Source organism: Pongo abelii, chromosome 11, assembly GCF_028885655.2.
Source record: "Pongo abelii isolate AG06213 chromosome 11, NHGRI_mPonAbe1-v2.0_pri, whole genome shotgun sequence".
Lineage (NCBI taxonomy): Eukaryota > Metazoa > Chordata > Mammalia > Primates > Hominidae > Pongo > Pongo abelii.
In genome coordinates, this window is record NC_071996.2 from 50,195,459 (window position 1) to 50,213,794 (window position 18,336).

At 38.4% G+C, this 18,336-nt stretch overlaps 1 pseudogene; it reads left to right on the plus strand.

Moving 5' to 3' along the window:
• LOC129057820 (large ribosomal subunit protein uL24-like) overlaps window positions 1–18,336 on the plus strand; it is a 31,753-nt pseudogene that overhangs the window by 12,357 nt on the left and 1,060 nt on the right.

Sequence of the window (18,336 nt, forward strand, 5' to 3'; positions counted from 1 at the left end):
GAGACCAAGGACATACGGGAATCTTTTAGGAGAAACTAAACATTCACCAAATCACTCATTACCTCGAGTTCTAATGACTGGGTGACTTGTGGGATAGGCCAGCATCCTTTAGCATAGAGCTGTATGTGCCCATGACTCTCAGAATCCGAAGGAGTCTAATGAGAGCTGTAGCAGCTGTGGGCCCAGCAGCTGCCCCTTGCCAGCAGCAAATCTGTGACACCGCACACAAACTGCAACTGCACCTGCCTGACAGCAATCTTCAAAACCTAAAAATGGCTCCCCTCTACTTCCAAACCCTGCCCAAATAATTATCATGGCCAACCCTAACCTGAAACCACATAAGAAGGGAATTTGAGGAAATTGACATGGTCCAAAGCCAGCATACTCTCTTAGAACTCTTACTATGAATCAATTAAAAGTAGTATTTGAAACAGGAATATATAAAAGTAAAATGATTCACTAGAATTTTCAAGTGCTGTAGTATGGGAAATACTGAGAGAGATCAGAGAGTTTGTGTCCAGAAGCTTTTCCCCTGCTTTATTGTCACATCTGGGAGTTATTCCTTTTAGGGGTTGGTGACAGATTATGAGTACTTTTCATTTAACATTAAATTTCATGCTTAAGGATTCTTTTTTTTTTTTTTTTTTCAGACGGAGTCTTGCTCTGTAGCCCAGGCTAGAGTGCAGTGGTGTGATCTCAGCTCGCTGCAACCTTCGCCTCCTGGGCCCCAGTTCAAGCAATTCTCCTGCCTCAGCCTCCGAGTAGCTGGTATTACAGGCACGTGCCACCATGCCCAGTTAATTTTTGTATTTTTAGTAAAGACGGGGTTTCACCATGTTGGCCAGGATGGTCTTGAACTCCTAACCTCATGATCCACCCATCTCGGCCTCCCAAAGTGCTGGGATTACAGGCGTGAACCACCACATCCGGCCACTTAAGGATTCTTAACACTTGTTTTTTTCTCAGCATAATTCCTCTCTGACGTATACTATTTTGGCTACAAGTGATAGAACTCCAACTCAAACTTGCTTAAGCAAAAAGAAAATTTATTGGCCCAAATGCCTGGAAATTCAAGGATGACTCTTGCTTCAGGCATAGCCTCAGTTCAGGAGTACAAATTGTATCATTAGGATTAGGCAGTATCCCAACTATGCTAGCCTCTGCTTATCAGTGTGTGTAAGGTTCACATTTTCCTATGTCAAATGGACTCTCTTCACATGGAGGAAAACCTAAGTGCCCATATTCCCAAGTGTGCATCTTTACATCTTGAAATGCAAAAATAAATAAGCCATTTCTCTTCCAACACATGCACACACTGACATTCCTCACAAACGGACTCTAAGTTGTCCTGTCTGGGTCATGCGCCCACCACTTGCATCAAACACTGTAGGCAGAAGGAAGAGATACCATGATCAGACAGGCTTGGGTCTTCTGCCCATTGTTACAGCCACAAGCTGGCCCTTCACTAAGACTGACGTTTCCACCAAAACCCCCGGCATGAGGGAAGAGCAACTCCTTAAAGAACATGAGTGTTCTGGTGAAATTAAAATGACTGGTATCTGATTCAAATGTACTTTAAGGGAAATAATTGTAAGGCCTCCTTTAATTGAGAGAGGGAGGATGTTGACACTTACATTGTTATTTTCCCTTTTCTAGAAAGCATGGCAGTGGCATAAAGAAGCACCTTTATTAGTTTTCTGATAACAGATGGAATATAAGGAGAGAAACACACACTGGCAATAGAACAAAATGCAATTTTCTATAGATAGCTCCGTCTACTACTATCCCAATTTAAAATACATTCAAAAAATTGCCACCAGATGAACTCTTTATAGCCAGCTTTAGCTTTGAGGGAAATAAAAGAAATCTAATGTCCAAGTGATATCTTGTAGTGGTTTGCTTTTGTTCGGGATTTTTTTTATTAACAAATAATCATGCATGCAGCTGTTACACATTGGTCATTCACAACTCATATTTTTATATGAATTTTCTCATATTCTTATATGTGTGTGTGTTTATGTGAATGGAGAGGCTTCTAACAGTGAAGAATGGCCTCTAATTGTAATGGATTTTACTTTTAGGTAAATTGGTAAAAACTAATTTTTATAGCATGACTTTAAATGATTATTTTTCTTAATGATTTTTTTTCCAGACAGAATGTGAATCCAGAAGTAATAAAGTACTGAAACCATTTCACAACTAAAAGTACTAAAGGATTTATCATTCCCTCCTTCCTTCACTCTGTATTGATGGGCTATCTTATGTCATGCACTGAGCTAAGAACTAGGGATACTAAAAAGAGTAATACAGGTCCTTGCCCTGGATAAGCTCACAGAGTGGTGGACGAAAATTCAAGAAACACAGAAAGTGCTATAAGCCACTTATGTCCCAACAACTATTACAGCACAGAAGAAAACACATCTCATTTTCCTGAGGGTGTCAGAGAAGGCTTTTTAGATGAGATATTTATGGAAAAAATAGCAATTTTCTAATCAGAAGCCTAGAAAAGGGTATTCCAGGAAGAAAAAGCACCATCCACTACTATAGAGCTCTTTGAACTAACTAGGTCACTGGCAGGACAAGGGACAGTGGGTAGGAGTGCCCAGGAAGCTGATAGGGGTGAGATCAGACAGAATGGGATGAGAACAATATGTCATGCCAAGGAGTTTGGAAAGATAACTCCAGAAGCAAGGAAAAGGGTTGTGACAAATGAGAGAGACTGGTAACACTGAGACCTTATAGGTTGTAGAGAAGACTTATAGAAGGTTGTAGACAAAGGGCCTAAAGGAAAACAATGGAGAATGAAGACTTCTCCAATTAGAATGGAAATTAAATAATGGATTGAATGAAAGAGCTAAGGAAGAAGAAGGAATGAAAATATTTCTCATGCGTCTAGTTTAGGAGAAATTAGTTGGATGCAGTTACCATTAAATATATTAGGGAAAATGAGAAGAAACAGACATGGGGTAGAGATCGGGGCAGCAATGAATTAGAAGAGAGAACAGAGCTATGTTTGCCTGTGCTACTAGGCATTAATTTTGTGTTCAGTGCGACAGTGCATAAAATAATGTATTTTAATCATAACATATTATTCTTTGATATATTTTGAATAATGTCACTTATGAAAGTATTCATCATGTCGATACACGTTATTAAATAACAGTATGGATCAAGTCACCTATTTCCATATTCCTAATACTTTATGAGAAATAGAGTATTTTGAGTAGCAGTAATCTCATAATATATTTAATATTCTGTCTTCATAATTAGTATATTTATTATAGATGCTTTTGGGGGGGGAGATACTGCCTGTAAGGTATGTGACTGCACAATATTTTGAGACAAATAATTTCTGCTGACCTCAACTGGTGATCTCTTTATTAAAGCTGAGAGCTAATACAGTTCATATTTCCTAAGCTCTATTTTTCATGTAGAGATGTTTTCATCTATAGGGGTAAAACAAATGTTAAACCTTTTCAAATGGTGTCTTTTGGTTTAATTTGTGAAACTGGAGGACTACAGATTCTGTTGGGCTGGGATTAAACTGTGTGCACCAGAAACAATAATAGCTAATGGTTGTTGAATATACACAGCATTTTTCAATGATGCTCTGAGAAACATGCTTACTACTACAGTTTAACTTTCACAGTGATCTTAGATAAGGCAATAAAATGTATTGCAAAAGAGGTAGCTAAGATTTTTTTTCTTATCAAATGTCGGGTCGCAGGGGGTGGTTTGGGTGTCTAGTCTTATTTCACACTGAGTCTTTTTCATTTACTTTTCTTAATGCATTCAAAAGTTGTTAAAGTTTCTTATAAAAAAATATGATTGATTGTTACAATGACAGTAATTGCATTTTAGCAAAAGTAACCATTATAGTAATTTTCTTCAGGGAAGAGAAATCTAACTAACTAAAGTAGCTAGTTACTTCCTCGCACATTAACTTTGAAAATTTTTAACATAAAAATACTTTATAAGGGAAGTACAGAGTGAAGAACATAAAATGGCATGCAATATTTATAAAACTACTTCCATTAGGTGGCTCACAATTTTATGTAGCTGTTAATCACAAATTAAGTGAAACAAAGTAGAGAGAAAAACTAAAATTTCCTTGCTATTGGGTCAATTAAACTAAGTCCTCAATTGAAGCCTTTTAAAAATGACTCTCAGATATTTTTTTTCATTTGTAAACTACAGAAGGTAATGATTTTTTAAACCAAAAAGATTTATTCATAACATGGCCTTAGAAGACTGAATAAAATAACTACATGAAGATATTATGATTGCAAAGAAAAAAACAACTATTATACATGTGCATAGACAGGGTAATGTAGCATATAGTAACTTGTACATGTTAAATCACAAATGAAGCAGCATTAGCATTTAATTCTATGTATTCCACTGCACACCTGAATACTAATTAGCAACTAAAATAAGAAATGTGTGGTACTGCATGTATTGATAAAATCTCAGTTTGGTATTCTTCAGACACCATTAATTTAATATGGATTGCATACTGGGAAAAGAGTTTATCATTTTTACAGTTTTATTTCTAAAATCATTTTTCCTTATTATTGAAAGCAATATACTAATTTCAAAATCAGTTGAAAGTAAGTGGAATGCTGGCTAAATCTGGAATTGCATTTTTAAATATTTATTGTTAACAATGTATAGACAGCAGCTGCCATTAGGAGTACAAAGCAGAAGCTGCAAATTCAGTATGCAAATGCATGAACAGTAATTCAAGATAACTTAAATCAATTGAGTCAACTCAAATTGTTCATTTTTAGTGAGGCACAGAGAACACTGGTACTTTGTCTCTGCCCTTCCTTAACCCTGTTTTTGAAATGGCCCCCAGAACTGCAAAAGAAAGATTTATTTTGAAGGCTGAGATACAGAAGAAAGAGTTTAAACTTCATGATTTTCCCCTGGCCACCTCTATTCATCTCTCTCCATCTCCATTCCTTTGCTAGCCTCTGTATTTAAATTGGCCTTTGCACTACCATTTGATTTATTTTTGAAGTTATTGTTATAGAAGAAAATTTCATTCACAAAACCACATTTCTTTAAATTAATACCTTCCTTTATTTTTCTATTATCCCTATAGATTACAGATCCCCTTCCATTCATTTGTACCATTCTGCCCATCTATTGCATCTATAATGCAAACTAGCTCTTATTATATATGGCAGGGAGTTCAGTGGGGGAAATTGCAGGGGGGTGTGTGTGTGTGTGTGTTTGCTTTTGAGTTGTAGTCTAAGTATTTAGTATACAGTTGGCTTATTGTATTCTTTCAGCAAAGTCCTATTTGCTTAATGCATGGCTGGTGTCTCATGTATTTATTAACAGAACACAAAGGTAAAAGGTAATTTTAAAATAATCACGGTAGCAGACATCAAAATAAAATGTTTCAAAGAGAAGGACTCAATAAATATCTACCAAGAAAATCACAAGGACTGTATTAGTCAGGATACTTCTAGTTATAAACAAAAGGAAATCCAACTCAAATTTGCATAAATAATAAAGAGAATTTATGGATTCATATAAGTAATAGTCCAGAAGATGGGAGACTTAGGTGCAAATGATCAGTTCCAGTTCTATTTGGCTGCCATTCTCTCAGTTCTTTCATTCTTTGATTTTTGGGTCTGCCCTTAAGCTACTTTCTTTTTTTTTTTTTTTTTTTTTTTTGAGACGGAGTCTCGCTCTGTCGCCCAGGCTGGAGTGCAGTGGCACAATCTCGGCTCACTGCAAGCCCCGCCTCCCGGGTTCAGGCCATTCTCCTGCCTCAGCCTCCCGAGTAGCTGGGACTATAGGCGCCCGCCACCACGCCCGGCTAATTTTTTGTATTTTTGGTAGAGACGGGGTTTCACTGTGTTAGCCAGGATGGTCTCGATCTCCTGACCTCGTGATCCGCCCGCCTCTGCCTCTCAAAGTGCTGGGATTACAGGCGTGAGCCACCGCGCCCGGCCCCTTAAGCTACTTTCTTTCCAGGTTGCAAAGCTCTAGCTAGCAGCACGCGGGGTCATGTTATTTCTCATTTATATCTCCCAAAAGAAGGCATGTTCTCCTTTAGCCAAAAAAACATCGAAGTCTGAGCTTCATTCTGATAGGCCCAATTTGGGTAATTCTTGAGTCATTTGTAGTGGCAAGAAGGAAAGATATATTGGTAGGGACCAACTTCAGCATGTACCTGGCACACGCTGATATAACCCCATAGGTATACAAAATATTGAAATGCTTCTATACCGGAGGATAAGTAGCCAATATTCTAAGTTCCCCTCTCCCTCCGCTAAAGTGTTCACTGTACCAGCATCCCAGCCTGGAATGCCCCTGACTTCTCTACTACCCAGCAGTTAAAAAGTTAATACCTGCAAAGCAAGGATTCATTTGGACCCTGTTCCAGCAATGTAGCAGACACCTCTTCTGTTTGGGTGGATCATGTACTGGTTGTTAGACGTGTTGACAGACATACAAGCCTTCAGCTGAGGGCAGGATCAATCACACTATATTGGTTGCATAGAGCTGCCGTAACAAAGTACCACACACTGAGTAGCTTATAACAATAGAAATTTACTCTCATTATTCTATAGCCCTAGAAGTCCAAAATCTAGGTATTGGCTGGGCCATGCTCCCTGTGAAGGCTCAGGGAAGAATCCCTCCTCATCTCTTCTAGCTTCTGGTTGTTGACAGTAATCCTTGGTGTTCCTTGGCTCGATACATAACAATTCCAATCTCTGCCTCTGTCTTTACATGGTGCCTTTATTCTGTGTCTCTGTCTAAATTTCCCTCTTCTTGTGATTCAATTAGGGCCCACTCTAATCCAGCATGACTTCATCTTAACTTGATCATATCTTCAAAGAGCCCTATTTCCAAACAAGGTCACATTCACAGGTTCTGAGTGAATATGAATTTGAGAGGAGAAACTATCCAACCAGTACACTAACCCAAGTGGAATGGCTGTTAAGCAGCAGGAAAGTAGCAAAGTGATGTTGGGGAAATGACCACAATGTCCACTACAGATACCAGACTCTCTGGGCCTTTGCTCTCCTCACTTACCTAGTTGAAGTCAACAGCTTCATGGTTGAACTGGCATTTCAGATTTTATTTGCATAAGACTTTCAGAGTTGGCTCCCATACTGCTTAACCTCATTTTTAACTCTAAGTCCTGAGTCCATGGACTTCAAAAAGTAGTTTAGAGAAGGGGTTTGGCAAAGAGTTCTTAAATCCACATACCAGTTCACACAACATCAGTAGAGTGAACAAGCAATACATCTCATCTGTGTAAGCACTATTGTTTTTCAAGTGTATGTAGCTGTGATTAATTAAATAAAAATTTACTTAAAACCTTCTTGCATTTATAATACCTCATTGTTATTATGTATTTTCTCTATCAACAGATAATAGAGAACAACTGCTACTGTACTTTAGCACACTGGCCTCTATTAGAAGGGCCATGGCATTCAAGTCTGGCCTCTGTAGCAAAGGTGAAAACAACAATGGCTCAAATAAATAGTCATTGATTTCTTTCTTATATAAGTGCTGGAGGGCCAGACACAGTGGCTCAAGCCTGTAATCCCAGCACTTCGGGAGGCCAAGGTGGGCAGATCGCTTGAGGTCAGGAGTTTGAAATTTACTAACATAAGCCATTTCTAAACGACTTACATGGCTCTGCTCACTGAAAACACTGGCTATCACCTCTCAATGTTCATTACCCCAATTTTCTACTTTAGATGTTTATTTGTAAGCCATTTCTAAATTTACTAATCCTTGTTCAAGGCTTTGGGTTTTTTTTTAGAGACTTTAGTGTCTCTGGTATGTAGATAATTTTTTGGTCTACTTTCCATAGAAATTTCCTTAAGTTTTCTGGAGTTCTAAGCTTCTTAACCAATAGATATGCAATATTTGTTATTTCAAGGAAGTAAACGTCTCACTCTCTAAAAGTTTGAATTGGGAAGTGAGGTGAATATAGATAGATTTCCTCAAAATGTATTCCCCAAATTACATTTTATTATGAGCAATACATTGGCAAGTCAGATAGTCCCTCCTCATCTCCAGCTTTTCTTCATCCTAATGTTAGTGCTAGTGGGTCCCAGGACTTAGTCTCTTGTCTACATATACTCATCTTCTGGTATCCACAGTCTACCTACATGGCTTAAAACTCTAATGAACATTTTCTCTTCTTGGTCGAATAAGCATTTTAATCTCAAACTTATCTGAATGAACACTTCTGATCTGTCCCCCATTCTCATTTCCAAACATGTCAATGTCTCAGTCTTAATCTTTCATTTACCAACGACTCCAGTTTCTTAAGCTAAAATCTTTAGAGTCATCCAAAATTTTATTTGCCTCTTTTTTCTCACACCCTACAAAAATCCTTCAGCCCCTATATGCAAAATATATCCAGATTACAACCCCTTCTGACTGCTTCCTCTGCTACCCACAACTCTGATTCAAGTCACCACCATCACTTGTATGGATTACTACAGTAACCTCCTCATTGATCTTCCCTGCCTCTGTCCTGGTCCTTCTAGCAGTATCTTCTCAACAGAGGAGTCAGACTGCTTTCTGGTTAAACCATAGTCAGATCTTGTCATTCCTCTGCTCAATCCCCTCCATTCAGAGTAACACCCAAAGTCCTTACACCGCCTCCAAGGTGCCACATGACGTGGCCTCGGCTATCTTTCTGGCTGCATCTCCTACTCTACCCCAGACACACCTGCCTCTTTGCTTCAGGATAATGTACTTGCCATTATCTCTTCCACCAGGTATTTAAATGGTTCACTCCCTCCTGTCCTTCAAGTCTCTGCTCAAATGTTACCTGTTCCTGGCACAACTTGTTCTCCTACAATGGTGATCATCATTTGATATATTATATATTTCACATGTCTATATTGTTCACTGTTTGTCTTCCCCAGAAGAATATAAATTCTTATATAAAAGTAATATTTCTTAAATAGTCTCAGTTTTTTCATTTCATTTTTTGGGTTTGTTTGTTTGTTTTGAGACAGGGTCTCCCTTTCACCCAGGCTGGAGTGCAGTGGCTTGACCATGGCTCACTGCACCTTAACCTCCCGGGCTCAAGTGATTCGCCTGCCTCAGTCTCCTGAGTAGCTGGGACCACAGACATGAGTCACAGCACCTGTCTAATTTTTAAATAAATTTTTTTTTGTGCAGATGGGGTCTTACTGTACTCCCCAAGCTAGTCTTGAACTCCTGGATTCAAGTGATTCTCCTGCCTCAACCTTCCAAAGTGCTGGGATTACAGGCATAAGCCACTGTGCCTGGCCTATTCTAAGTTTTATTTACTACATATTTTCAGCTCTTAAACCTGTACCTGGCATGAAGAAGAGCACAACAATATTTGATGCATGAATGAAAGGTTTTTTTAATTTTTTAAACATAAACCCTTTCACAAAAGTAAATAGGCATTCAAATATCCCAAATAAATTTAAAAGAAACTCATACATACAGAGTGCCAACCACGTGTCAGGCTCTGGGTAGCACTTTACAAGTATGGAATTTTCATAGCAGGTCCTGTGTGATTGGTCTTATTATAAACAACTTATGATGAGATGTTACATAACTAATTTTAGAAGTGGAAAAAGTCAACACACGCCTAATAAGCTCAAAGTCTGACTTATCTGACTCCAGAGTCCATTCTTTCAACACGCCTCACTGAACAAAAAAAAAAAAAAAAAAAAAAACACCAAAACAACAACAATAAAAAAACATGCGCAGGGGCTGAGTGTGGTGACTCACGCCTGTAATCCCAGCACTTCAGGAAGCTGAGGCGGGTGGATCACTTGAGGTCAGGAGTTCAAGACCAGCCTGGCCAACATGGTGAAACCCCGTCTCTACTAAAAATACAAAAATTAGCCTCGCATGCTGGTACGTTCCTGTAATCCCAGCTACTCAGGAGACTGAGGCAGGAGAATCGCTTGAACCCAGGAGGCAGAGGTTGCAGTGAGCTGAGATCGTGCCACTGTACTCCAGCCTGGGTGACAGAGTGAGACTTAGTCTCAAAACACAAAACAAAACAACAAACAAACAAACAAAGAGATGTCATCAAATCTTTGTGTAAAAGAGTACAGCTAAATGCCTAACTAGGATTCCAAGTGTGTGAAAATTACAAACACAAACTTTCAGAAGAAAAAAAAAAAACTCAGTAGGCCAGGCAATAGACTGAGTGCAGATTGGAATGGAGCACCTGTACAGTCAAGCAGACCAAGAGATTCTGGCTAGAGAAAATGCTCTGAAAACCCCATCTTCTCTTCTCTTTTGTGGCCATCACTGAAGCAGCAGCAGCCAAAACAAAAGCCAATCCCTTTGTGATACTTGACCAGAGCAAGAACTGGAAAAGTCATTTCAATGCACCTTCCAACATTCACAAGAAGATTATGTCTTCCCCACTTTCCAAAGAGCTAAGACAGAAACGAAACGTTCAATCCGTGTTCATCCAAAAGGATGATAGAGTACAGGTTGTCCAAGGACACTACAAAGGCCAGCAAATTGGCAAAATAGTCCAGGTTTAGAGGAAGAAATATATGATCTACATTGAATGGATGCAGCAGGAGAAGGCTAATGGCACAACTGTCCCTGTGGGAATTCACCCCAGCAGGATGGTTATCACTAAGCTAAAACTGGACAAAGAGTGCAAAAAGATCCTTGAACCGAAAGGCAAATCTCACTAAGTACAAAAGGGAAAGGACAAATTCAAGGAAGAAACAATTCAGAAGATGGAGAAGGCCGGGTGCAGTGGCTCACGCTTGTAATCATAGCACTTTGGGAGGCCGAGGCGGTAGGACTGCTTGAGCCGCGGAGTTCCAGGTCACAGTGAGCCATGATCACGTCACCACAATCCAGCCTGATCAACAAAATGAACCCGACAAGAAAGAAAGTAAAGGAAGGAAGGAAGGGAGGGAGGGAGGGAGGAAGGGAGAGAGAGAGAGAGAGAAAAAAGAAGGAAGGAAGGAGGGAGGGAGGGAGGGAGGGAGGGAGGGAAGGAAGGAAGGAAGAAAGGAAAGAAGGAATGGGGAAATAATCTTATATACAATTTTTATTAAAAACTGCTAAAATATTTTTAAAAAAATCTTAGCCCTATTCCTGTGGTACACCTGCTACCCCACATTCCCACCACTCAAAAGGCAGAGGATGGTTTTAAGTTCTTACTTAGTGATTTGATATCAATTTGCACCAGAAGAAAGACATAATCAAAGACATCCAGGAATACAATTAGGGCCTTCTTTATGCAAGAGTTCTCCTGTCTTTGTCAATTATAAAACAGTAGAAAGGGCATTCCTTTGCCCTGCTGCTGACCATGTGAAGAAACCTGAGCATGGCTCTACCTCTGTTCTTCTGGAAGTCTTCTTTCCTTTGAAAGATGCATTACCTTTGAAAACAACTATGTTTTAAAAATAATCCAAAGAGGAAAAAGAAAGAGGGCAAAAGTAACGGCACACCCTAGATATAAGGAAATGTTCTTGGGAAACATTTGCAAGTAGGTACCTGAAATTTTTTTAAACCACATCAATAAAAGAAGAGATTATATGAATGACTTTTGAATATTGAAACTTCAAGTATGTTGGCAAACAAGAAGGCCCATAAAATAAGACAACACCCTTTCTGCCTTCCCCTAAGGTCTCTAGTCCATAAACAGAGATTCTACAGGAACATTTATGTAAGTAATTTCTATCTGGAGCCAACAGAAGCCTCACAATTGCCAGAATCTCTCAGATAATAAAGACAATAATAAATGCCTTAAGATTTTGATTCTTCATGTTATCTGATCTGAAGTTTCACTGGTTTTGTTTCAGAATTTGTCTCAAAGAAAACTAAAGTTTATATAAAAATCTGGGATTTTAAAAGCATTTTATATCTTGGCTTTCTTTAGAGAATTTTGTAGAAGACAGATAAAATATTAAAACCATAGCTGAAACAAGGCAATAAATTTGAATTTACTAGAGGAAAGTCAGAATTTTAGTACCAATAGCATAAATCTACATATTCACAAATTCATTTCTCTATTGTACATATTTTATATTAACTGACACAACTATCTAATATCCATGCTTATGTTTTCTCTAACAATTAGAAACATGGCTTGAGATGTACCGCAAATGAAAGTATTCTTCAACATACTAAATTTCACATTATAATGGCTAGCTCAGTACTAAGACTTGGGTGACAGCTGCAGCTCTTCAGAAACTAGCATTTAAAGGTAGTAATATTCTAGGAAGCACTTAAAGAAGACACGTTGTCCCCATCTAATTTAAGGTAGAGAACTGTATATATAGAAAAAAAAAAACTGGCAGAAATTCAGCAAACAGAAGCCTGTGTCTCATAGCAAAAGACAGTCAGACAACTTCTTCAAAAGATAGCAAGATATTATTTAAGTCGAACACTTATTTCTCTACTAACTAGGAAAAATTAGATTATCTCATCAAATCCAATATGTGCCATTTTTAAAAATTACATGCCCATAATTAAGTGGTTGAGTTCACCTACATATTTGAGCTAACGTATCAAACAAAGAAAACAGGCTTGGCCGCAAAGTCAATGAAAGTCAAATAAAAGGCCAAACTAAACAGATGAGACACCATGCCCTGAAGATCAACAAAGGAGATCACTGTTAGGTGAGGCAGGTTTAGAAACTTTTGGCAAGGAGGATTTGCTGTGCCCATCACAAACACAAAGCAACTCATTCAAGCTAGTTAAACACAATCGTACTGCAAGATTGATGGATAGTTGATTGCCTGCAACTGAATTTCTTTTTTTTTTTGAGACAGAGTCTCACTCTGTTACCCAGGCTGGAGTGCAGTGGTGCGATCCTGGCTCACTGCAAGCTCTGCCTCCCAGGTTCACGCCATTCTACTGTCTCAGCCTCCCGAGAAGCTGGGACTACAGGCACCCGCCCCCATGCCTGGCTAACTTTTTTTGTGTGTGTATTTTTTTAGTAGAGACGGAGTTTCACCGTGTTAGCCAGGATGGTCTCAATCTCCTGACCTTATGATCTGCCCCCCTCAGCCTCCCAAAGTGCTGGGATTACAGGTGTGAGCCGCCGCTCCAGCCACCAATTTTTCGTCCTTTTTAGTAGAGATGAGGTTTTGCCATGTTGGCCAGGCAGGTCTTGAACTTCTGACATCAGGTGATCTACCCACCTCAGCCTCCCAAAGTGCTGGGATTACAGGCATGTGCCACCATGCCCGGCTGAATTTCTTTTACCATACTGTACTAAAGTTAAACTCCAATGAGCTTTACATAGACAGCCGAGAGATATTTTTTAAATTTTTGGTAATAACAGAGTAGTAATAAATAGGTAGTTTTGTATTCATTAATTTTTTTAAATAAAGAGAGGGCACTATACATATATATATATGAAATGTGATGGCAAGAATGATGGCTGATGTTAAGATAATAATGCAGTATTCCTGTTTTAATACAATCCTCATTCAGGTGTATCCCTCCTCAAATAATTCTATACCTTTTTGAACACCTGTCATCACCTGGTCTGGTCTAGGGTACCAAAGAGTCCAGAATATAACCATATTTGCCATTTCTAGGACTTGTCAGAAGAAACCACCATTCATTAAACTTTACAAAGCACAATTTCTTCTCCCTCGTGGCATTCATCGGGATTCTTCCTGCAGGTATTACAATCATACACCTAGAAAACTCAATAGACTTGACTAAAAAACTGTTTAGTAAAGTATTAAGGCACAAAATTAATATACAGAAGTCAAACAATAAACAGTATAAATGTGTAATGGAAGAAAGGACCCACTTACATAGAAAAGCAAAATAAAATACACAAAAGTGTAAGGGACTTTTGAGAGAAATACAAGAAATTTTGAACAAAGGGAAGATGTACCTCATCAGTGGAGTTAACATCCAAAAAATATCAATTCTTTATCAGCTAATTTATCATTTCAACATGAGCCCCATAAGAAAAATATTGACAGTGGGTTTTTGTGGAACTAGGCAAACATCATAGAGTTTATAAAGAAAAATAATTTACCAAAATAAATCAGGAAAACTGAGAAAAAGGAGCAGAGAGGGAATTAGCACTATCTGATATTAAAACATATTATAAAAACCTAAATACTTAAAACAGTGTGGTGTTGGTTCATCAGTACACAAACTGACCAACAGAACATTATAGAAAGTCCAGAAATAATTACAAAAGCATACTTCAATTCAATATATGATAGAGACAGCATTTCAGATCAGTAGGGAAAAGATGAACATTTTAATAAATGATAATAGACTATCTGAGGGAAGAGATGTCTTTTCCTATTTAGATAGGTACTTTCTTCCATTATATATTCATACTAGTTGTTGTTTGATTTCTGTGTATTAATTGTGTGCCCCAGTACTTTGCTAAAGAGTTTCTCTGTCAAGTCTCTTGAATTTTCTAGATATACAATTATAATATCTGGCAGGAAGGATTTTAATGGATGCTGAGAGGAGGCATACTCCAGTAAAACCAGTATAAATTTCAAATGAATCAAAGATCTACACATAAAATACAGAGAGCATATAAATATTAGAAGAAAGCACAGAATTTCTTTTTTAACATTGCAGTGGAGAAGGGAGTTATATTTGTGACTTAAAATTCAGAATTCATAAAATACAATAGTAAATTTAATAAAAAAGCTATAAACAAAGTCAAAAGATAAATGATAAATTGAGAAACTCAAATCATAGACAAATACTAATCTCTCTAACTCATAAAGAGCTACTAGAAACTAATAAGAGCCCAACCACATAATAAGAAAATCAGCCAAAATACGTATATTTGAGTCATAGAAGATAATGCAAATGGCTTGTAAACATAAATAGATGTAAACATAATTAGATGATCAAGTTCACTTAAGATAAATACATGCTGAAACTACACTGGAATACCTTTTTTTCCAGAATGGTAATGGTGTAAGAGCTCGATCGTAGTTAAACAGACCCTCTTATACATTAGGGACAGCTGAAATTAGACAACTCTGATGGAAGGAAATTTTGCAATATTTATTAAAACCAAAATTGCATATACCCATTGATGCAGAATTGTACTTCAAAGGAATTTATACTTATACTTGCCCACATGTGAAATGACTAATGTGTAACTGTATCCATGCCAGTATTGTTTGAAATTTAAAACATGTTTTAAATGTTTGAAACAATTTGAAATAACTCAAGTACCCATCAGTAGGAGAATGGTTAAAAAGTTATTGTACATTTACAGAGTGGAGTACTACACAGTGGTATTTTTTTAAAAAAGAATGAGGAAGCTCACTAGTATTGAGCATCAAGATGTATTGCTAAATGCAAAATTAAAAGCAATGTATAAAATAGTGTAACTTTATGCTGCTTTTTGTAAAAAGTGAAGGAATAAGACTGTATATTCATATTTTCTGGTGTATGCATAAAGAAACTCTGCAAGAACATTTAAGAAAATAACAACAGTGATCATGGTTGTGTGTGTGTAAGAGGGTTGTGGAAATAGTATACAGAGTGAGAGCAACACTTTTCACAGTGCCTTTTAACTTTTTTTTTAAGTTTGAACTATGTGAATATATGACATTTTAAAGAAGGGGTTTGAGGAGACTGTTCTTGCCAAGAGGAGCTCTTCCATCACAGACTTAGTCACAAGACAAACCATTTGCTGTTAGGGAGAGTGGGAAGTCAATTAAAACTACCTTCTTCATTGACAGAGGACTCCTACTAAAAAGTACAACATTAATGCTACACTTTGGGAAGAGAAGTAACATACGTTTTTATTTATTTTTGTGGCTTTACCTAAAAAAAAGGGAATTATGACCAAATAGAATGTCTTCTCCTTTAAGTTTCTCTTTTTCTTCAACTACTACTATTTTTTTTTTTTTTTTTTTTTTTTTTTTTTTGAGATAGAGTGGTGTGATCTCGGCTCACTGCAACTTCCACCTCCCAGGTTCCTCGATCTCTTGACCTTGAGATCCACCCACCTCGGCCTCCCAAAGTGCTGGGATTACAGGTGTGAGCCACTGCGCCCAGCCTCTTCAACTATTCTTAAACGTTTTTTTAAAAACCCACTCCTCACCTTCCTTGTAACCTTGTTTTGTTGTTGTTGTTGTTGCTGTTTTGTTTGAGAAGGAGTCTTGCTCTGTCACCCAGGCTGGAGTGCAGTGGCGCAATCTCAGCTCACTGCAACCTCCGCCTCCCAGGTACAAGCGATTCTCCTGCCTCAGCCTCCCAAGTAGCTGGGATTACAAGCACCCACAACCACACCTGCCTAATTTTTGTATTTTTAGTATAGACGGGGTTTTGCCATGTTGGCCAGGCTGGTCTAGAACTCCTGACCTCAGGTGATCCACCTGCCTCGGCCTCTCAAAGTACTGGAATTACAGGTGTGAGCCACCGCGCCTGGCTGTAACCTTTTTAATGTTATTTTGAAAGCTGAAATTTCCTCTATCTTTGTTGATTTTGCCATTAACGTGGGAAATGATTTCAGTTTGTCTAAAGAACTTTAAAGTTTTCTCATCAAGGTGGAAACACTGTTTTAGTACAAGCTTGTCAAATGAAAAGTGTAGTGGAAAGGATTGTTTCTCCAACTGAATTTATGAGAGTTTCTTTGTGCTTAAGGCTCACCTTGTATGTGTCGCCTCTAATTTCACACTCTGGCTTCAGACTAACATCTTACCAACTTATCAAGGTCATTTTTCTCTCCTCTAAGATATTAATTAACAAACCACCCATTTCAGCTCCCTATAAGTATAACAATATGTTTTGAATTCTTTCATCAGGAAATCAATGAAATATGAAAACAACTACACTCATCACAGCTTTGCACGATCATTTGATTCATTTCCTCTAGAAGCATGGCTATAACTGACTACTCTTCAGCTGCAACTTTGCCAAATTGTTCAACTACCTAGAAGTGGGGTAAACCAGACTGTACTATTTTAGTTCTTTGAAAGCTTCTTCCCTCTTCTTGCAGCTGCTGCAGCTGCTAATACTTCATCATAAGTAGATATCCTTAGACCTCAACCTGCCTAGATTGAAACTGATCCAATCTTCTGTCCAGAGGTTTCACAGAAGAATGCATAACTATGACAACACCAGTTTAATGAAAGAAAAGTAAACTCCAATAATCTAGAATTCCCTTTAGCCATTGTTTCAGAGAGGAATTTATCACACTTTGCATTGTAACTTGGCATATGTGGTAACAATAATATGAAAGAGCTACTGCTGGAATTAAAAGACTTATATTCAGTCCATTTTTCTTTATCTCCCCTCCGCCTCACCACTGTTTTTTCCCCTTGTGCTTCAGTTTGGTTTCAGGACTGTATATAGAATAAAGGGCAGATTGATCTTGGCGGAAAACAATTTTAATGCAATGTGGTGACCAAAAGTGTTTGTTTAAAAAATAAACATAAGCAGGCTGGGCTCGGTGGCTCACGCCTGTAATCCCAGCACTTTGGGAGGCCAAGGCGGATCAGCAATTCAAGACCAGCCTGGCCAACATGGTGAAACCGCATCTCTACTAAAAATACAAAAATTAGCTGGGCATGGTGGCATGCACCTGTAATCCCAGCTGCTCGGGAGGCTGAGGCAGGAGAATCACTTGAATCTGGAAGACAGAGGTTGCAGTGAGCCATGATGGTGCCACTGCACTCCAGCCTGGGCAACAGAATGAGACCCTGTCTCGAAAACAGAAATAAAAATAAAAACATAAGCACACTATAATAACTGAAGTAGCTAAGTGGTAGATCCCTGAAGGTTTAATATACTCTCCCTCAACTTTTGTGTAATCCCAGCACTTTGGGGGGCCGAGGCAGGCGGATCACAAGGTCAGGAGATCGAGACCATCCTGGCTAACATGGTGAAACCCCGTCTCTACTAAAAATACAAAAAAATTAGCTGGGCGTGGTGGCGGGCGCCTGTAGTCCCAGCTACTTGGGAGGCTGAGGCAGGAGAATGGCGTGAACCCAGGAGGTGGAACTTGCAGTAAGCCAAGATCAAGCCACTGCATTCCAGCCTGGGCGACAGAGCAAGACTCCGTCTCAAAAAAAAAAAAAAAATCCATATCAAAATACTAAAATCGGTAAGTATTAAAGTACATTCTCATTCTCTTTTGCTGGGGTGCATCTTATCAGATATCCTCTGAATTACCCTTTGCTTCATCCCCCCAAATTGGATTTAGATCCAGAGACAGGGATTAAAATATAATTGAGGTAAAATGTGCTGTTGTTTTGTTGTATTTGAGAATATAATGGGGAAGGTACAGAGATAACAGCAAAGTGATAGTGATCCCTGAATGCTAGAAAATGGGGGCCACTCAGGTAAGTTGTTGATGTTGATTGTGTA